This window comes from Lygodium microphyllum, chromosome 3 (assembly GCF_053477565.2).
Source record: "Lygodium microphyllum isolate KBCC chromosome 3, Lygodium_microphyllum_v1.1.10, whole genome shotgun sequence".
Classification (NCBI taxonomy): Eukaryota; Viridiplantae; Streptophyta; class Polypodiopsida; order Schizaeales; family Lygodiaceae; genus Lygodium; species Lygodium microphyllum.
The window spans coordinates 954,255-976,356 of NC_141137.1; positions in this window are offsets into that span (position 1 = coordinate 954,255).

Genomic DNA, 22,102 nt, shown 5'->3' on the forward strand with positions numbered 1-22,102 from the left:
AAGAGCTGGACTTGGATAGTCTTTTGCAATGTGGCCTTCTCCTTTGCATTGACTGCATAAGGGCTTGTAGTCCATAGATCTTCTAGGGTTTGGAAAATTTGGTGAGATATAACCCTTTTCTCCACATCTGTAACACTCCACCATTGATCTTTGGCCACCCCAGACTATCTTCCTCTGTAACTTTGAGAGGGAAACCTCCTTGGACCAAAATTAGGACCAAATTCCCTAGGCTTTGGTCCAATGTCATACGTTGTTATTTTGGATTCCAGCAAGTTGAATCTTGCTTCTTCATCTTTCTTTCTTCTATCGTGCATCTCCTTTAGAGAGCATATATCCTTTGTATGGTTTGTCCTCAAACAGTATGAATAGAAGGCTCTAGGAATGGATGGTTTTTGGGTACATTTAGTGGCTAAATGTCTCGCTTGATGGCACTTTCCACACCATGTATTAGAATGCATTGCATCTTGCCCACCCCCTATAGGAGTGGATATATTGGTGGTATTCACCTTCAGCATCTGTAGTTGTTCTATAATCACATCCTTAAGCTCTTTCTTGATACTTACAACTAAATTGGACATGTAGTCCTTCAAATTTTCACCTCTTGAAGCACTTGTAGTAGGGTTTTGGAAAGCTTCTATGATCATTGCATACATTGGTTGGGTTGAACCCAAAGGGTCATTTGTTCTAATTCTGATTCAAAGCTCCTGTAGAGGCTGCAGGTTGTTGATTCCAATTGGTAGGGTTCCATTGTTGTTGAGTCACCATTGGAGGAATTGTTTGAGGCCATTGCTATTGTGGTTGAAACACCATTTTAGGGATTGTTGTTTCTGGCCTTTCTGCGGCCACTGTGAATTCAGTGCACTGTACTGCAACATTGTTTGCATTTGAGGATAGAGGTAGGAAATTGTCCTTGGTAGTGCATTTGGTGGATATGCCATTTCTAGCATAGGAGGAGGTAAGACTTCTCTTCCTAAGGTCATTGACAGTCTTACTTCAACTTCATCATATAGTCTTGCACCTTCCACTGCAGCTTGTAGATTGACTAGTCTTCTCAATTCCACGAACTTGCAAACTTCTGGTTGTAGGCCTCTTAGAAAAACTCCCTTTTGGATGCCTTCATCCAAATGATGGTTGGTCCATCTCTTCAGTATGGATTCCATTCGCAAGTCATAGGCTTCTACTCATTCACCACAGGACTGACTTAGGTTCATGAACTCCTATCATATCTACTCTTCAAACCTTCATGCCTAAATTTAGTGAGAAAGGCCAACTTCACGTCATCCCATATGCCAGAAGTTCCTACTACTTGTCTCTCATTACACTGAAATGTCATGCCTTTGAAAGTGGCGGGGAATATTGCTAACCAATGCTTGGGGATTTTAGCATTGTTAGCCACACATGCTACCATAAAATTTGCTACATAAAGATCAGGGTATTCATTGTACTCTCCCTTAAAGATGGGCAACACGACTACATTTGCTAGCCTATCATCAATATTTCCAAGATGGATTTGACTAGGAAGAGGACCTTGAGTCGCCATGGGGACTTCTGGAAAGAGTGTTGCTAGGGCTTCAAAGGAAGCTTCTGCTATGCTAGCTCATTCACAGCTTTGATTTTTGCATTTTCTCTTCTCACGTACCTCTCGATCTGTTCTAGTGCTTGCCTCTTGATTGCATCATTAATCAAGGAATTGGCTCCACCCAGTTGATATATACTCAATAGAATAGAATCAAAGGGGCTTCAGTCTCTGGTGGGACTCTCTTGCCAGCATCTCTTCTACTTCCTTCTTTTCAATGTCTCTGAATTCAACTTTCAAACCACTACAGACGGGAAGGTATTCCATTCTAAAAGTGTCAAAACTTATTCTCCTAAGGATTGTTGTGGTGCCATCATCATAGTAATGCCAACTTCTGATTGTTTCAATAATGTATATTGTGAAGAATACTCTATCCATCAAATTCCAATGGGTTGTTAATTGGACAAACAGGAGATTGTCAATCCATTATGCATCCCACATGTCTTGTTGTTGAGCATCCACAAACAAATTCCAATTCTTTTCTTTCTTGTTTTCGTGAACCTCCACTGACCACGACTCTTGAAGCTTCTTTAAGATCTCCCACTTGATAATGTCTGGAAACTTCTCAATGAATGTCAAATCTCCCATGGATGATCATTCTCTCTATTTCTGCACTTTAGTTTGCTCCCAAATAGTTTGCTACCAAGATGCACGTCTCTGTTGCTTCAACATGGAGAGGAAATAGACCACCATATAGAGCATGCATCAAGATGGTGATATGTTTCTATCATTGTGGAATGAACTTCTTGTAGAAAGTGGATTCGGAAATGAGTATCTCCAATTCTTCACTGGTTGAAGAAACTTTGCAATTTTCCATTGATTTCTTCTCTTCTTCACAATGTCATTTCCTTCATTTTTAGTCTATTCTAATGCTTGTTGATGGCAGTTTTACCCATTTCTGCACCAAAAACATGGAGCCTCAAGAGATACATTAAGAAAATGAGGTTTCTACTATAAGAAAATATAATTTGGATCATCAACACCCATTTTTTTCATACTTGATATGATCTCAACAAAAAAACAACACCAAGAACAAGAAATCTTCACGCAGCTTCATAAACGCAATTCTCCCACGGCCTTAACTTTAACAAAATCCATCATTCTCTTTATATTCTTCATATAATTCATTGATAGACATTGGAAAAATGAAAGAATACTCCACTTTGAATGGAAAGATATCACACATAATTCATCTTCAAAGATTCCATAGCTTTCTCTCACAATCTCTCATAGATAGATACATTGCTTTGCATCAAATCGTCTCTCTCTCTCTCTCTCTCTCTCTCTCTCTCTTTCTCAATATAGTACATCATATTCTTACTAAAATACTCAATAATCACATGCAATAACCCTTCTTTAGTCATGAATACCCCTCCGTAGAGGTATGTCTCATATGAAAGGTCACCAAAGCCACTACATTGACTCTTCATAGCTCATCACTGTCACTTCACTTCAATCTTGTCTTGAGTCTTCAACAGCTACTTCTTCTACTTCCTTGAGCTCTTTTGAACATGCATTCACATCTTTCCAAGGCTAGAAAACTTTTCCCTACTACACCCTTCATCCAACAGAACATTTACAAAGGCATACAGAACAAGAATAGAGGATCTACAAAAGCTCAACAGAGGATTTACAAAAGGTCAACATAAATATCCAACTCAATTAAAACCAATCAAAATCATCAAAAACCATTAAATGAGCTTTCAAACAGCCTCAAAATTCATCAATCATTACTCCATGCTTCCATACAGAAGAAAAAATGAACAAAATAGAAGCTATCAGAACTAATCAAACACTATCAGGACATCATCAGAACATAACAGAACATCATATCTCCACTATAAAACATCATGATCTTATCAAAACAATTCCACCCTATCCAAAACACTCTCAAAACACTTCCAAAAAAACTAAACATCACTCAAAATCAATCAAAAATCAACCATTCATGCCTCAAAAACAACAAAAATCAACCAAAAAATCAAGTTATTTTAGCATTCAATAAGGAGGGTCCAATGATCGTATGTAAGGATATTATAGTCAGCACCCTCATTAGTGAGATTATCAAAGGCATATGTCTTGTGACTAGTGACCGATATGTGCAGGTATGCACATGCCATTTCTTCCTCATTCTCTTCCTCAATCTCAGTGATGGTGGCTACTCTTATGTTTACAATCGGTCTTAGCATTGAAGGCTCATGCAATGGGTGCATGGGAGGATAGTACTTCCTGAGGCGACTACCGTCAAAGAAGCCTATGCTCTCCCCCTCTAGAGACTTGAGCTATACATTGCTATTTTGACTAATGTTGCGGACCTTGAAAGGCCTCAACCCCCTGAAGTTCATCTTTTGCTTATGGCCTTTCATCGAAAGGAGCACTAGGTCACTCTACTTGAAGTTACATTGTTTGATATGCTTATGAAACTAGCTTTTATATTTGCCTTTTCGTAGATCAATGCATGAGTTGCACGAGGAGTTAGGTTTTAGAGCGGCATTCTAACTCCAATAGGCATTCCATCCATGCTTCCTTGCCATCCCATCACCACCACTTGCAAGTTTAGAACAAATAATTCCATTGGCAGGATTGCTTTAGTTGTCCCATAGGTTATCTTGAATAGTGTCTGCCCTATGGATATCTTGTAAGTTGTCCTATATGCCCATAGCATTGCCATGAGCTTATTGTCCCAGTCACTATGCAAGGTGGAGACTACCTTAGTCAAGACATTTACTAGGATCTTATTCGTAGATTCTGCCTAATTGTGGGTAATATGTGAGGATTTCATATGGATGATCAAGAAGATGGATAGAAAAAGGAAAATCAATTCATTAATGAAGTGTGTGCCTTGATCACTAACTAGTTCAATGGGGCAACTGAATCTCAAGATCACTTGCTTCCAAAGGAACTTAGCCATGGTCCTAGTGTTTTTCTTCCTAGTGGCCTAAGCTTCAACCCATTTCGGGAGATAATATGTTGCTGCAATGATATATTTTGCCTATGAGTACTATGCAGCAAGACTGATCGGCCCAATGAAGTCAATTCCCCAATTTTCAAATGGTTGTCATGATATCATCAAGGTCAATTTCATATTGTCCTTCCAGATGGGAACTTTGGTTCTATGGCACTCGTCTCACAATGCTTCACAAACTTATTTGCATCACAAAATAGGATTGGCCACCATAGCTAAAATTTCAGCATTTTACGTGCCATAGTGTCTCCGTTGAAGTGTCCGCCAGTAATCGCTCCATGCAATTCGGCAAGTGCATCATGCATCTCATACTCACATATGCATCTTTTTAATAACCCATCTTGTCCTAGTCTATAGAGCTGGCCAAGTGATAGGGCTAAACCTTGAGAATAAGGTGCTTTAGCATAGCTTTTTGTATGGGTATCTTGGGAAATCCATACTCTAGTATTTGGAATATGTCATTTGCCCAATACGGTGTTAGATTAGACCTAAATAGATCTCTCTTACTAGATACCCCAAAAAAAATATGTATTTGTTAGGTCATCTATGATGCCCTGGTTAGTAGCTTCTCCTATGGGTATGCAGGACATATGATATGCCATGTATTGCTACTTACCCTTGCATTACAACCATGGAGAAGTCAAACTCTATTAGCATGAATAAGCATGTAGCTATGCATCCTATAGCGTAGGGTTTTTTGACTAAATAAATTAAAGCTTGATGGTCAATGAAGAAGGTGAAAGTCATAGCTAATAGATAATGAAAAAACTTCTTCATGGCAAACACCATAGCTAGGCCTTCTCCCTTTGTCACATAGAGTAGTTCATCTCCATATCTATGAGTTATTTGCTAGAAAAGCTCATAGGATAATCGAGATTATACTCACTAGGTTGGCACAAAACAACTCCCATAGCAAACTTTGATGCATCACTGTGCACATGGAATGTCATGTTCCAATCTGGGGCTCATAGGATTGGTGGGTTATAAGACCTTCTTTAGTTCCTCATAAGTGCATTGGCATTCCTTGGTCCACTCAAATGCAATCAACAATTTGTAAAAGGATCTACAATCAATGCATAGTTTAGAACAAATTGTGGATAATACCATGTGTGTCCTACAAAGCACTGAACTCCCTTATAGTTTGTAGATGGTAGTAAATCAACAATGACCCTAACTTTGGAGACATTGGTAGCAATGTCAGTCTTAGGCACCACGTGCCCAAAATTAAGTGCAACAATGTTTGCACATGGGACCGGTGTAGTTGCAGATATTGATATCTGGCATAAACGCATTGGTCATGTTAATGTACAGCGACTTAAATCAATGCAAGCCCAAAATATTGTTGCAGGATTGCCAAAATTCAAGGTTGCAGAAATGCGTAAGGTATGTGAAGCCTGTCAGAGGTACTCTCCCCCTCCATCTGACCTTAGGCATTTTATTTGCAGGCCGGTTTCTTTTTCAACCATAGCTTTAAGAGTTTTGAAATGCCCAAAAACTTCACTTTTCTTTTTCATAAAATACACCCAAATTTTTCTGTTATAGTCATCAATAAAACTGACAAAATAATGACAGGCTCCAAGAGATGCAGCTTTAGTAGTCTACACATCAGAGTGGATTAATTCCAATGGCTTCTTACTCTCTTGAACATGTCTAGGAAATGGTTTCCTTGAGGAGCAAAGAAATGGTGGTGCATCTTCTTCAGGAGGAACTTCAAAAGAAGCTATTTTCTACTCAAATGCTGGAAGAGGTAGAGGCAGAGGTAGAGGAGGCTGATTTGGAGGCCGTGGTAGAAATCTGAATATGCAGCAAACTCAAGAAAACCAGTCCTATGGAGGAGGACGTGGTAACTCTAGAGGCAGGGGGAGCCAAAGAGGTCGTGGTGGATGGCAAAGAGGCCAAAATGCAAACAGTAATGTTGAATGTGATCTAGAATTGTTAGCTGTCATCCATGCCCTAAAGCTTTGGAGACACTACGTGTTGGGTAACAAGTTTACTCTAGTAACTGACCACAAGAGTCTCAAGTGGATCTTTACCCGGAATGAGCTCAACATGAGGCAACGTCGGAGGATTGAAGTGCTGAAGGAGTATGACTTTGAAATCAAGTATTGACCAGGAAAAGAGAATGTAGTTACCGATGCACTCAGTCGCAAGGCATTCCTTAATTCCCTAATCTTGCAGAATCCATCAACAGCTAAGTCTCTAGCTACAAAGGTATCTATGCCAAACAATCCAATACTTGAGTTAGCTAGAGAGGAAGCATGCCATGATCCATCCTACCAAAATATGCTAAGGGAAATCTCTATCAAGGATCAAGACCAAAAGCTGCAAGCTAAGTATCATGAATTCTCTATCAATAATGGACTTGTCTACTATAGTACAAGGCTGTGTATACCAGCAAGCCAGTCACTTAAGTAGAAGATATTGTGGGAAGCTCATGATTCCCCTTTCTTAGGACATACTGGCTATGCCAAGACTCTCAATGCAGTTAGGAAGAGCTACCATTGGGAGAGGCTTAAAGGTGATGTTCTCAAATATGTCACCGAGTGTTTGTCTTGTCAACGTATCAAAGCCGAACATGTCAAGATGCCAGGGAAGCTGCAACCACTTGACATTCCCCAAATGAAATGGGAATTCATCAGTATGGACTTTGTTGTTGGCCTACCCCAAGTTCAGGGAGGATATAACTCCATCATGGTTGTGGTTGACATGCTAACTAAGATTGCACATCTTATTCCAGTAAAGACAAATTATAAAGCCTCGGACATTGCAAGATTGTTTATCAAGGAGATATTCAAGATACACGAGCTACCCAGAAGAATCATTAGTGATCGTGATTCTCTTCACATCACACTTCTGGAGAGCTATCTTTGAAGCCATTGGGACTCAATTAGCACAGCTTACCATCCCCAAACGGATGGCCAAACAAAGTGAGTCAATCAAATAATCAAGGATATGCTTAGGGCATACTGCTGTCGTGAGCCGAAAAGGTGGATTCAATACTTGCCTTTGGTTGAATTTTCCTACAATGCTTCTTACCAGCAAAGCATTCAGATGACCCCTTTCCAAGCATTCTATGGTCATGACTGTCGAAGTCCCCTAAACTTCTCAGATCCAACCTTGAGGGTTGTAGCTTCAAGGCAGATGTTGAAAGAGATGGATGACCAAATAAAATCAATAAGACAGGACATCCAAGCCGCCAAGGATAGACAGAAGGAATACGCGGATTTGAAGCGTCTAGATAGAGTCTTCGAAGAAGGAGACATGGTCTTCATTCGCGTACGCCCAAAGAAGAGTTCCCTATCCTTAGGAGATTGCAAAAAGCTAAGTCCAAGGTATTGTGGACTGTACAAGATCCTCAAGTGCCTAGGACCTAATGCTTATAAAATCCAACTCCTAGAGAACCTAAAGGTTCATAATGTATTCCATATCAGCCTATTGAAAAAGTATGTACCTAATCCTAACCATGTATTTGATGACCAACAAGTTGTAATGCCTAGTCAAGGAGTCCTTGAGCAAAAGCTTGACAGGATCTTAGATGTTAGGGAGAGACAACTGAGATCCAGAACCTTGAGATAATGCCTCGTCCAGTGGAAAGCTTATCCCGAAGAGGATGCCCAGTTTATCTCTAGAAGATTATCCCCAGTCTATTGTCAAGATTGTGGGAGAGAAGGAAGGAGTCTTACTTGTAGCTTTCTTGCTTGCACAATGGGGGAATACACACAAAGGTGGAGGCTGAAAACACTTTTTTCCTCTTCTTAGTTGTGTAAGCCAAAAGAACTCAAGTACATAGAAATAGCGAACCCTATAAGGTTGCATACTAACTAAGCCATGAACTAGAGTAGATAAGGATAGCTGTCATCTAGCTATTATTCATGGGCGGTGTACCAACCGCATCTGCAACTGACAAGTCGGTGACATAAATGCACAACAGTCACCCTGACATATCACAAGTGGAGCTCGATATCTCAACACTCCCCCTCAAGCTCAATCCCAATTTCTGCACACCAAGCAGGTCTCTGAACTTGCGCAGCTTCTCTACGCCCAATGCCTTCGTAAATATGTCAGCTACCTGATCCTCTATGCTGACATAAACTAGATCAATAAGACCTAGTAAAACCCTCTCCCGCACATAGTGATAATGCACCTCAATGTGCTTTGTTCTAGCATGATAGACTGGGTTATTTGCCAAGTGTATACTACTCATATTGTCACAATAAATGACAACTGGTCCATCTGTAGGCTGATGCATATCATAAAGTAGCTTATGCAACCAAGCTACCTCACATGCAGCCATTGTTGCGCCCTTGTACTCAGCCTCTGTGCTCGACAAGGCAACTGTAGGCTGTTTCTTGCTGCTCCAAGTGACTGCAGCACTCCCAAAAGAGAACACATATCCACTGGTAGATCGTCTATTAGAAATACTACTAGCCCAATCAACATCAGTGTATCCATGCAACTGTATTTGAACACCAGTCTCATAAAGTAGTCCATACTGCAATGTGGACTTCACATACCTGAGTATGCCTCTAGCCGCATCCAAATGCGGTTTCCTTGGAGCTTACAAAAAGTGACTTACCAATCCAACAGCATAGCTCAAATCTGGCCTGGTAATAGTCATATAAATCAAACTTCCTACTATGTGTCTGTACTACATAGTAGGGTCTTTGAGAAGCTCACCTGCATCTGCACTCAACTTCACATTCTGCTCCAAAGGAACTGAAATAGGCTTACAGCTTATCATCCCATATTTGGACAGCATGTCCAATCCATACTGCCTCTACAAGAGCCATATCCCACTTTGTGATCTAATCACCTGAATGCCCAAGAAATAATACAACTCTTCCAAATCCTTCATCTCAAATTTTTACTTCAATAGCATTTTCACATGAAGGATATCTTCATCACTATCACCTGTGATAATCAAGTCATCAACATAAATGACAAGCAGCATAAGACCTTTCTCTGTTTTTCTCACATAAAGTGAGAAATCTGCCTTGGAAATCTGAAAGCCAATAGTGACAAGATACTGTCCTATCTTGTCAGACCATACTCTAGGTGCTTGCTTCAAGCCATACAAGGTTTTCTTCAACCTGCAAACAAAATCAGGATGAATAGCATGCACATAACCTGGTAGCTCTCCATATAGACCTCTTCTTGCAAATCACCATGCAAGAAGGCATTCTTCACATCCATCTGATGTAAAGACCATCCCTTTGATGCAGCCATAGCAATGACTGCTCTTACCGTTGCCATCCTTGCAACCGGACTGAATGTTTCTTTATAATCAATGCCATATGTTTGTGCATACCCCTTGACTACTAATCTTGCCTTGTATCTATTCACAGAATCATCTGCATTGTGTTTCACCTTATAAACCCACTTACAACCAATTGCATGCTTATCTTTAGGCAAATGTACCAATTCCCATGTAGCATTTGCTTCCAAGGCATCCATTTCTTCATCCATGGCTTTCTCCCATTTTTCTTTTCCCATGGCTTGCTCAAAAGAAGTGGGTTCTAGTTCCTGTATCACTTTGACCATATATGCATAGTGAATGGCTGTAAATCCATCATATTTCAGCCTATCCACAGGATACCTAGCTCTGGTAGACCTGCGCAAAATAGGTTCACTCCTAGGTGCTCTCAAAACATCCCTGGTCTTCCTTACTCCAGGTGTAACAATAGAAGGAATACCCAACTCATCATGAATGCTCTGTTCTGAGCCACTGGATTCACCATCCACATAAGAGTGACCTGCATTCACATCAAACATGGGCTGATCTACCTTCTCTTTTCCTTTTCGTGATACCTCAATACCACTATCTGCATTGCTTTGAGAAGATTCTCCTGATCTCAATCTGCATGTCCATGGTGAAGAATGTGAACCACTGCTAGAGGACGCTCCAGGTCCACTAATATTTTGTGACTGCTGCTGTGAATTCTGTGCAACATTACCATTTTGTGCATCAACATCATCAATCACATTTACTGGTTTATACCAGCTACTCATCTCATAAAAAAAAACATCTCTGCTCACTGTAAACTTACGAGTAGAAGGGTTATAGCATCTATACCCTTTCTACTACAGAGAGTAACCAATAAAGATGCACTTCTCAGCTTTTGGATCCAACTTGGATCTCAACTCATCTGGCACATGAACATAGGCAATGCAACCAAAAATCTTCAAATGAGAAATATATGGTTTCCTACCAGTATACCTCTCCTCTGGAGTCATCCCATGTATTGCTGCAGTGGGAGTCATGTTCATTATGTAGACTGCTGTAGCAACTGCTTCAGCCCAGTAAAAATATGGCAAGTCTTTTTCATTGAGCATGGCACGAGATACCTCTCCAATATGCCTATTTTTCCTTTCTGCAATTCCATTTTGTTGTGGGGTATGATTGCATGAATATTACTGCTTTATGCCATGCTCCTGCAGGAACCTTGCAAACTCATTTGAGAGGTACTCTCCCCCTCCATCTGACCTTAGGCATTTTATTTGTAGGCGTGTTTCTTTTTCAACCATAGCTTTAAGAGTTTTGAAATGCCCAAAAACTTCACTTTTATTTTTCATAAAATACACCCAAACTTTTCTGCTATAGTCATCAATAAAAGCTACAAAATAATGACAGCCTCCAAGAGATGCAGCTTTAGTAGTCCACACATCAGAGTGGATTAATTCCAATGGCTTCTTACTCTCTTGAACATGTCTAGGAAATGGTTTCCTTGCCTGTTTTCCAAATTGACAGGATTCACATACCTTATGCATTTCTGCAACCTTGAATTTAGGCAATCCTGCAACAATATTTTGGGCCTGCATTGATTTAAGTCATTGTACATTAACATGACCAATGCGTTTATGCTAGATATCAATATCTACAACTACACCGGTCCCATGTGCAAACATTGCTGCACTCAATTCAGGCATGCCTGCATCCAACGTAAACATTCTGCCCTTCTTCTTTCCTTTTGCTATCAAGCGACCTTTATTTTTCATATCCTCAACAAAGAATCCATGAGGATTAAATCTGACCTGCAAGCCCTGCTCAACCATTTGACCAACAAAAACCAGATTCTTGGTGATATTCGGAACATGAAATACATCGGACATGTATTTCTTTTTCCCATCCTGCATAGATAAAGGAATTTTTCCAATCTACACAATAGGATGTGCAGTAGTATCACCAGTCTCCACAAATCCTGGTTTTTTCATTTTCCTTTCATCCTCCATCCATTCTGCATGACCTGTCATGTGGTTTGATGCACCTGAGTCAACATACCATACATCGTTGCTTTCTTCTGCACTTGTCACAGAATTTTTCATGTGCTGCACCATAAACAAATGCTCATTTCTGTCATCACCCTGTCTACTAGAAGATGCATAATTCCCTTGTTGCAATTTTCCATTCATGATGTCATTCTGCTTTTTATAGTAGTCTTTAGCCATATGACCCATTTTACCACAGTAGTAGCATTCAACATTACGGTTTGCATTTTGGCCTCTTTGCCATCCACCATGACCTCTTTGGCTCCCCCTACCTCTAGAGTTACCACGTCCTCCTCCATAGGACTGGTTTTCTTGAGTTTGCTGCATATTCTGATTTCTACCACGGCCTCCAGATCGGCCTCCTCTACCTCTGCCTCTACCTCTTCTAGCATTTGAGTAGAAGACAGCTTCCTCCTGAAGAGGATGCACCACCATTTCTTTGCTCCTCAGAAATTAGAAGAGCAATCAACTCCTCAAAATCAGGAAATCTTTCACGGATGGAAATGGATGTTCGAAATTGTGCATAATCCTTTCCTAGACCATTCAAGGTCACAGAAACTAAATCATCATCTTCCACTGGCGACCCAATGGAAGCAAGTGCATCTGCAATCTTCTTCACCTTCATGTGGTAGTCATTGATTCTCATACTTTCTCTTTGCACATTGTGCAACTCTTGCTTGAGCTGCATTTTCCTGGCTTGCGTATTTGTGCTATATATTTTTGACAAAGTATCCCATGCCTCCTTTGGCGTACTTGCATCTTGAATATGCACAATCATAGAGTCTGAAATGCTGATAGACAGCCAGTACATAACTTTCCTGGCTCTCTCATGCCATGCTTTAAATGCCTGCATTTGCTGTTGATTGGGAACATCAGGAAGAACTGGTTCTTCTTCAATTCTTGCAACAAATTCCCAATATTCTTTTCCCACAAGGAAATTCGTCATTCTAAACTTCCATGCTTGGAAGTTGTTCTTGTCAAGCTTTTCAGTGACAATCTGTGAAAGAGAATCATACGCCATTATAGAACACTGCAAAAAATTCTGTCACTGCAAAGAACACAGCTTCAGCCTCACAAGGGCAAATCTGCAAAACTGACGAAAGTGGTATTTGACCACACAGTCACTTCCTAGTGACGATTTTGCATCAACAGGCAACAAGGATGATTCTATAACTCCCAATGTCTCTGCGCACAGGCATACGATGCAATTTCTACAATAACTTTTCATCGACCTGTAGAACAGTGGTTGCACAGCATAAAACTGGGCCTTTTCCTGAGTGCATGTAGAAAACTTCCACCTCCAAAACGGGCCACGAAATGGCCTCAAATAAAAAAAACAAAGCAACCTAGGGCTAAAGCCCTGTCCGACAGCATATACTGCCTTCCTGCTACACCGCGAAGAGCAATAGAAGGAGATTGTTCTTGGACCATCTAAGTTCAAGTATCATGACTTTGGACATGTATGTGATGCATGTGAGTTTGTAAAGAAAGCACGGTTTTCATTTATAAGACATATACAGAATAGCTCACGACCCTTGTAGTTTGTGCATTCAAATGTATGGGGTCCATCTCATAATGCTTTGTTTGGTGGTGCTCATTACTATGTATCCTTCATTGATGATTTCAGCAGGTATACTTGGCTTTACATACTGAAACATAAGGATGATGTGTTTGATGCATTCAAGGATCTCAAGAAGCATGCTAAAAATGAGATGAGTTATAAAATTTCATGTCTTAGATTAGATGGAGGTGGAGAATATATCTCAAATTACTTTGACAGGCACCTTGCTAAATATGGGATCAGAAGAAGTTAACTTGCAGCTATACATCGCAGCAAAATAGTGTAGCAGAAAGGAAAAATAGGGTACTAATTGAATCGGGAAGAGCTATGCTGAATGAGAAGAGTTTTCCAAATGGTTATTGGGCCACTGAAGTAGTAGTGACTACTGTGTATGTGCTGAATAGAACTCCTACAACAGGGATTCATGATGTAACTCCATATGAGAGGTTATATGGTCATAAACCTGACATTTCAAACTTGAAGGTATTTGGCAGAATTGCATATGTGCATGTTCCTAATGAAAAGAGGAAGAAATTGGATCCTAAAGCTATCAAGAGTGTATTCCTTGGTTATGCACAAGGTCGGAAAGCTTACAAGTGTTATGTACCATTACACACATGAGACATTGATTAGCAGAGATGTTTTTGACGAGCTGGCATTGTGGTATGGTAATCTTGTTGTAGTGGCTACTGATGGATTAGCCAGCACTAGTAATGCAAATACACCTACAATGAGTACATCTATGAGTGGTTCTACAAGTGATGGGTCACCTACAATAAGTCCTTGGTTAGGACACTTGTGGAGTCATAATCCTATGTCCATTGACAGGGATATGTGAGTGAGGGGGAGAATGGATAAGGAAAAATAAAAGATGCTTAAGGATGTGACATGTCCACTTACAGCAGGCTATGATTCATCTAACAACAACAATTTGGATAGTAAGTTGGCCATTCCGTCTATTATGATGCATGGAGCAAGGTAGATTCGTTATGTACCGCCTCATGAGAGGGAAGCTCAGAGTGAGCCACAGCTATGGAGATTTGAGAGAGTCAGAAAAGGAGTTGACATGTTTACATACACTAGTTATTGAGCTTGCCATTATGCATATATGGCTAGTGTTACAGGTTACAAAGAACCTATAAAGTTTGATGATGCAAATGGGTTTGTTAGAACGCTATAAATGGGTGTACAAGGTTAAGTGCAAGCTTGATGGTTCGTTAGAACGCTATAAGGCTAGGCTGGTTGCAAAAGGCTATGCGCAAAAATATGGCCTTGACTATGAGGAGCTTTCAATCCGGTGGGTAAAATGGCAACAGTCAAAACTGTCATTGCTTTAGCAGCATGCAAAGACATGAAGAATGCTTTCTTGAATAGTGATTTGGTTTTGAAAGTATATATGGAGTAGCATGAAGGCTATGTTCACCTGGACTTTCATACACATGTATGTAAGCTAAAAAAAGCTTTATATGGACTGAAATAAGCACCTAGAGCATGGAATGCTTGGATCAATAACCATTGCAAAGCACTCAAGTTCCATTCATTGTGTAGTTTTGTTATCTGTCAATTACTTTTCGGCTTACATAATAGATAGGTTGATCTAACTTCGAGGGGCCCTTTTGGCATAAGGCTGCACGTAGGTTACAGCAACATGGATTTAGATTGGATGATGTAGATCACAGTTTGTTCACGAAGAAGACAGATCATGGATATGTGTTTCTAGTGGTTTTTGTAGATGATCTTATCATCACTAGAGATGATGAAGAGGGCATTGCTTAAATTAAATCAAGTTTACAAGATGAATTCAGAGTCAAAGACCTTGGTGAACTAAAGTATTTTCTTGGAATTGAGGTAGTCTCTACGCCTCAAGATATATGGCTGATACAGAAGCAATATGCTCATGACATGCTACAGAAGTATGGTATGGCTGAATGCAAGCCGATGGAGACACCTCTTGATTAGAATGTCAAGCTGCAGATTGATGTTGGGAATGACATAGAGAATGTGACCATGTATTGACAGATGGTGGGCAACTTGATATACTTGGCTACTACCCATCTTGACTTATGTTATGCAGTGGGGCTGATTAGTTAATTCATGTAGAAGCCTCACAAATCACATTTAGATGCAGTTAGGAGAATCATGAGATATGTAAAGGGTACTACAGATTATGGGCTATTTTATACATATGGAAAATCTCTTGACTTGACAGGGTTTAATGATGTTGATTAGGTTGGTTGTGCCTATGAGAAGAAGTCAACCAATGGTTATGCATTTGGATTGGGCAGCAGTATCATCAGTTAACAGAGTAAGAAACATCCTACTCTTGCATTGTTTGGTACAGAAGTTGAGTACAGAGGAGCTACCTTAGCGGCTTGCGAAGCAATTTAGTTGATGAAATTGTTGAAAGACTTGGAAATACAACTGGAAAGCAAAGTGAGATTGCATTGTGATAACCTCAGTAGTGTTATGTTGGCTAGCAATCTTGTCTACCATGCTAGGTCCAAACATATTGAGGTTTACTACCATTTCATTAGAGAAATGGTTCTTATAGGGAAGATTAACTTGATTCATGTGAAGACTAAAGACCAAGTAGCAGATACATTTTGGAGCCCCGAGAGGAACACCAAGGAAAAGGGAATTCTATTGCAAGAAAATCTATCTTGTAACATCAACAAGCTTGTTTATCATATTTCATATTGTCACAATGAAGAAAAGAACACCAGGCACAACAAATCTTCATGCAGCATCATGTAGACCTCCCACGGATTTAATAGAATCAACCATATTCTTCAATATCTTCACAAAATCCATCAATAGAACAAAGAAAGCAAAGGAATACACCATCTTTGAATGGAAATACATCACATAGTATTCATCTTCAATATCTTCATAGTCTTCTCTCTCAATCTCTCATATACAATCACTCTGTTTCAGTAGAATTGGCTATCTCTGAATCTCTCTCTCTCACTCCATCAATAATACATCATATCCTCACTACAATCTCTCAAAAATCACTCTCAATAATCCTTCTTAGGTCGTGGATACCCCTCCCAAGAGGTATGTCTGATATGAAGAGTCACCAGAGCCACTACAGTGTCTCTTCACAGCTCACTACTGTCACTTTACTCTAGTCTTCTCTTGAGTCTTCAGCAGCTACTTCTTCCACTTCTTTCAGCTCTTTTGCACTTGTATTCACCTCTTTCCAAGGTTAGAAAACTTTCCCAAAGTCACACATACATTCCACAGAACACTTACAAAAGCATACAGAACAGTCTACAGAACAGTACCAGAACAGCTACAGTACAGAACAGAACAGAAGCAGAAGCTTTACAGAAGACCTACAGAAGGTTACAGAAGATCATCAAAACCACATAACTCACTCTCAAACCATTTCAAACTCTCACAAACCATTCAATAAACTTTCATAAGATCTCAATCTTCATCAATCAATACTCCTTCCCTCCTTACAGAAGACAATCAGAACAAAACAGACCAAAACAGAACAAAACAGAAGGTATACAGAACCATTCAGAACCTATCAGAACATCACAGAACCACCAACAAACATCATGAACTTCCAAAACACAATCAATATCATCCAAAACACTCTCAAACCACTTCCAAATCAATCAATCATCCCATAAAATCAACCATTCAGCTCTCCAAAACAACAAAAATTAGCCAAAAAACAAGTCATTTCAACACTCAACATATCCCCACACTTAATAAGGAAGTGTCCTCGCGACCCAGGAAAAAGGGAATACAAGTTCAGGGAAAAGCTCAACTTTGATCTTCAATATCTTTTCACAAAGAATCCATCCACAACGACCCCAACTTATAACCTGTTTCTAATATAAAAATACAAAGAAAGGAAAACCCTTTATACATTAACACCTCTGATCAAACTAAAAATCACCACAAATTTGTAAAGGATATAAGAGTTTGCTTCTTCTTCATCAGCATCAGCTTCAACTCTCCAACCACGACCCCAACTCTACAAATCTCCAAAACATAGCTCGTACATGAAATCCAATAGAAAATCACCACGTTCGGTTGACATAAATGAACTCACAACACAAACACTAATACACAACACAACCATCTGAATGACTCCTTCAAAAAGAGAGTTGTTCATTAGAAAGCTTCCACGATACATTGGAAAGGTATCAATGAAGATGATCCCTCTTAAAAGATTGATGTTGTCGAAATCGATCCATAGATAAGGATTCATCTACAAAGTTTTTAGGAGGATTTTGAAAAAATTGGAGACAGCACATCCTTTCCAACAGGACCAGGTATCTGCTAGGCAAACAGAGGGCATGAAAATACAGTATCTCCAGCTGCTGGGAATCAATGCTAACATTGACATTCATGCACAACTTTGGAATAGGCTTTGAATCAGTATGAGAGTGCCTATGCATATACGCCAGGTACCAAGCAAAGTGAGTAGTTAATCTCACTGAGGGATCTGCAGACTGTGAATACTGTTGGGCAAAATGAACATAGTTTTGATAAGCTTGACTAGAAGCTGTCCATTCTCCTGGAATTACTGGCCAATTAATCTGCGGTCCGGTAAGGCAATCATCCGAACTCCATCCCCTTCTTCTGGAAATCTGATTATCAAACCCGTCACAGTCACTAACCAACTGAGGTGGTTGAGATATGGAAGTGTTAGGAGAGGGTAATGGAATAAGGGAAAGTGGATGTAGGGAAGGATAGGAAAAATCATAAAAGGAAGAAAAGGTTAAAGAAGGAGTGGCAGAAATTTGTAAGGAATCACTAAGGAATGGTGTTAACTGATAAATAGGAAATGTGGAGGGTACATTAATGAGGGGTGAAGGACAGGGTGGAGAAGGGGAAAATACCCTATCCTCAATAAAGGAACAGTAAGTGAAAATAGGAATTTGAGGGAAAGATGAAGGTTGGAAAAGAAGAGGTAAAATAATTGTGGAATTAGATTGACAAAGGGAAATATATATAGCATAGCGGTGAGCCATTTGTTGGTAATAGAGGAGGGTAGGAACAGAAGGTCCTAAGAGAGATCGTCTATGATAGGCATCAAAGAAGGGAGCATCAAATGGATTATGTTTGGAAAGATAGGTTAAGAGATCCATCCTCAGTTGGTTAGTACTCTGAGCAAAGGTAGGAGCTGTGTTTTGTCTTTGATTGAGGACCACCAAATCAATCATGGGATGCCACGAATTATCCTGATAATCAGCTACTTTGGAGGAATAACTCTAGAACATATCAGCTATGCGCAACTCCAAATGATTGACATATAAAACAGCTTGTAAGACCACATCCCCCACATACCATGCCATATCTACCTCATCTGGAATTAACAAATCTCCTCGGAGATACATGTATGACATCAACATGGTATCTGGCATGACAGAATCTTCAAAGACCATTCTGACTACCTCTGTCAACAACCAGCAGACCAAGCCCCACTCCAGCCATCCTCTGGAAAAGGTAAATCCATCGTGGAAAGCTTCATATAGAAGACCAACTTCTGTAAGTGGTAGTGGACAAAGAAAGAATGGTCTGGTAAGACATATTCCTGAAACTGCTCAAAGGTAGACCATAACAAGTCCATTCTGGACTGCAATCTTTCCACTTTATCTTGGAATAGAGGGCACAAAGTAGCCTGTCTCTGAAGAGCAGCCAAGTCCTGCTGTGAAAGAGAAGAAATCAATGGAACAGGAGGGCTTGGAGGAACAGAGCGGGACTTTGCAAGCTGATCTTGCAACTGCTGGATTTGGGAAGCTTGGTTGGCCACTGTGTCATTAGCAGTCTGTAAAGCTGAAAGCTTGTCATCTAAGATAGCTTGGAATTCCTTTGCTTCACTGGACATCCTCTCCTTCTCTGCTGAAAGGCTAGTAACCTATGACTGAGCCTCTAGTAACTGGGTCTTCAATGAAGAAATCTCAGCGCTTTGGGTGGCAACCAGTTGGGTTTGCTGTTCCATTTGCTTAAATAAATCTGCTAGGGTATCCTTAGCAGAAGCTAACTCAGATGTTGCCTTATACAACTGGTCTTTGGACTGCATGAGCTCCTCATAGAAAGATGCGTACAACTGTTGAACATAGGCTGTCACTGACAACTCAATGGAACTTTGAATATCCTTGTAGAGGAAAGGAATGGCATCTCCTGAGACGAGACTGTTCAGGGAGGGAACAGAGATGTCCAATGATCCTTCTCGATGTGCTCTAAACAGGTTATTACAAGTGAGATACCCAGGGAGTTCACTGCCAGAAGTAGCAGGGATAGGGACTGAGGGAAGTACAGCAGGGGCTTTATCCGCTACCCTCTTCAAGCGTTTGCGTTGTATGACCAGGGGAGGCGGAGAATCATCATCCTCTATGTCAATGGGGGCTGACTCTTCTGAAGGTGGAGGAGGAGGTACTAGATCTGATGGAGGAGGTGGAGGCACAGTCTTCTATAAACCTGAATAGGTCAAGAAGGCAGACAAATATGATCCATAGGTAACATTGGTAACATTACCCCTGGTGACTTTAACAAAATGCTGATCCATTTTAGTAAGGAGGTAAGTGCTCCAATCAATAGCAACTCCTTTCAGCACCATCCTGGAAGCTATGAAAAGCTCTTTGGACAAATAGTGGGATGGCGTTTTGGCAGGCATGAACCTGTCCTGAAGGAACTGACAGATCGTCTTCCATATGGGATCAGTGATCATAGAAAAAGAAACTCCTGAAGAGTTTATCACCTTCTTAACATCAAGGACTTCCCTTGTCTGCTTTTGCAATAGCTTCAGAATCTCTTCATTAGAGAAGAGCTGATGAGTGGTCACAAAAGGTTCTCCTTTGAAGGGTAAAGATAGAGCCTTCCCTAAGCCGCGAGGTGTCAATGTCATAGACATTCCTTGGACTACGCCTGTCTTCTTGCTGTAAGAGGCCAGGAACTCATCACATAACGACGGATCCTCTGGAATCAATGGAAAAGGAGTGGCCACAAAAGCAGCAAGTCCCGCCTTCGTGAGGGGCTCAAAAGTAAGTAGGGAAGAGTAATCCCTACTAACTAATGGGACGTACTGGATAGGGGGAGGAGCATGAGAAGGCGCCATTCAGATGGTTACACACACACCACAAACACAGACAATCAAGGAGAATGCCTGCAAAGCAACAGACAAAAACCAAGGATAAGAGAATTACCAATAAAACGTGACACGACCTACTAACCCCAAGCAAACCACATCCTAGAAAAAATTTGACATGACCTCGAGACAAATGCGACCGAAAGCTTCATGCGATGCATCAGACAAACACCCTGAACCTCGTATCAGGCAAGAAAAGAAGAAAAAAAAAACTGCATACCGTACCGTAACTAAGACAGTAAACCAAAATAAGATCAAATCCGACACATATCAATACGACATCTGTGATAAACCAAGACTGGACCATGGAAAATAACACTAATGACTGCGTATACCCATCCCACGAAACGGTTCATTAAAAAGGAGAAGTAAGTGCAGTGAGGGGGGAATTAATTTAATGAAGGGTTGATTTTAATCATTTATTAAAAATGGGTGAATTTTTATTAGGTGATAAACCTTAGCAAGAAAACGGCGGTTCCTTATTAAAAATTTAATTACCAATTATTAGGTTAAGCGGTGCAGTTATTGGATTCCCGGACTTCGATTCCCGACTGGGTTTCTAAATGCAATTCATTGATTATAAATTAAGGTGATGTGGAGCGCTTTTTTGCCAGCGCGTGCTCATGTGACGGCCGGTTTATTTTAATTAAAAATTTAAAGTGCCTCTTTAGCACACGTAGCGCGTGCTAAGTGAACGGCTGGTTCTTTTTTAATTTAAAAATATGTGTGTATAGCGCGAATGCACGTGGAAACTGTGGGTGAATTAAAGGGTTCATTTTAACAATTAATTTGTGATTAAGGGGGAAAATAAAAATAAATAAAGCACAGAAAATAAATACCTGGAAGGGGTGTGTATGTAATGCAGAAATGCGCACGGAAGAGTCCACCAAAAGAAGGGAATCCAGGAAAGGAAAAGTAAAGATCACTGATGAAACAACAATGACAACACCTTAGCGGATGGGTTAATTTGGTTTTGTTCTTTGTGGGGTTTTGATTTTTAGTTTTATTTTTATGTTTATTTTTTATTATTATTTTTTAATTATTTTTTTGTTGTGTTAAGTTGGGATTATTTATGGTGGAATAAAGGAAAAATGATGAAGGGAGGTGAGGGGAATTTTTTAGAATTTTGTAGAATTTTTTAAGAATTTTGTAGAATTTTTTAAATGAATTTTCTACATTAATTGGCAATTTGGAGGTGAAATTAGAAAATATTGAATTTTCAGAAATTATAGGGTAGGCAATTGCCAGCAGACAAATTCCCACAAATTGGCAAAATGCAAAAGGAATTTTTAAGAATTTTTTTGAATTTTTTTAATGGAAAAATTAATGTAGTGATTAATTAAGTCACCTAAATCACATTAATCAGATAAGTCAGTTAGGCATAAGTTAGTTAAGTCTGGTTAGTGGGGGTAAGTCAGGTTAGTCTACCTAAGTCTAGTCAGGTTAGTCAAGGTTGCTTAGGTTAGTCAGAGTTAGTCTAGGTTAGTTAAGTCAAGTAAGTTAGGTTAGGGGTTGGTCTAATTAACCAAGGGTAGACTAACTAACCTAGGGTTAGGGAGTGGGGGTGAAATTAACCTGAGTTAGGTTAGTAGAATCCTAACCCTAGTTAGGTTAGTCTTT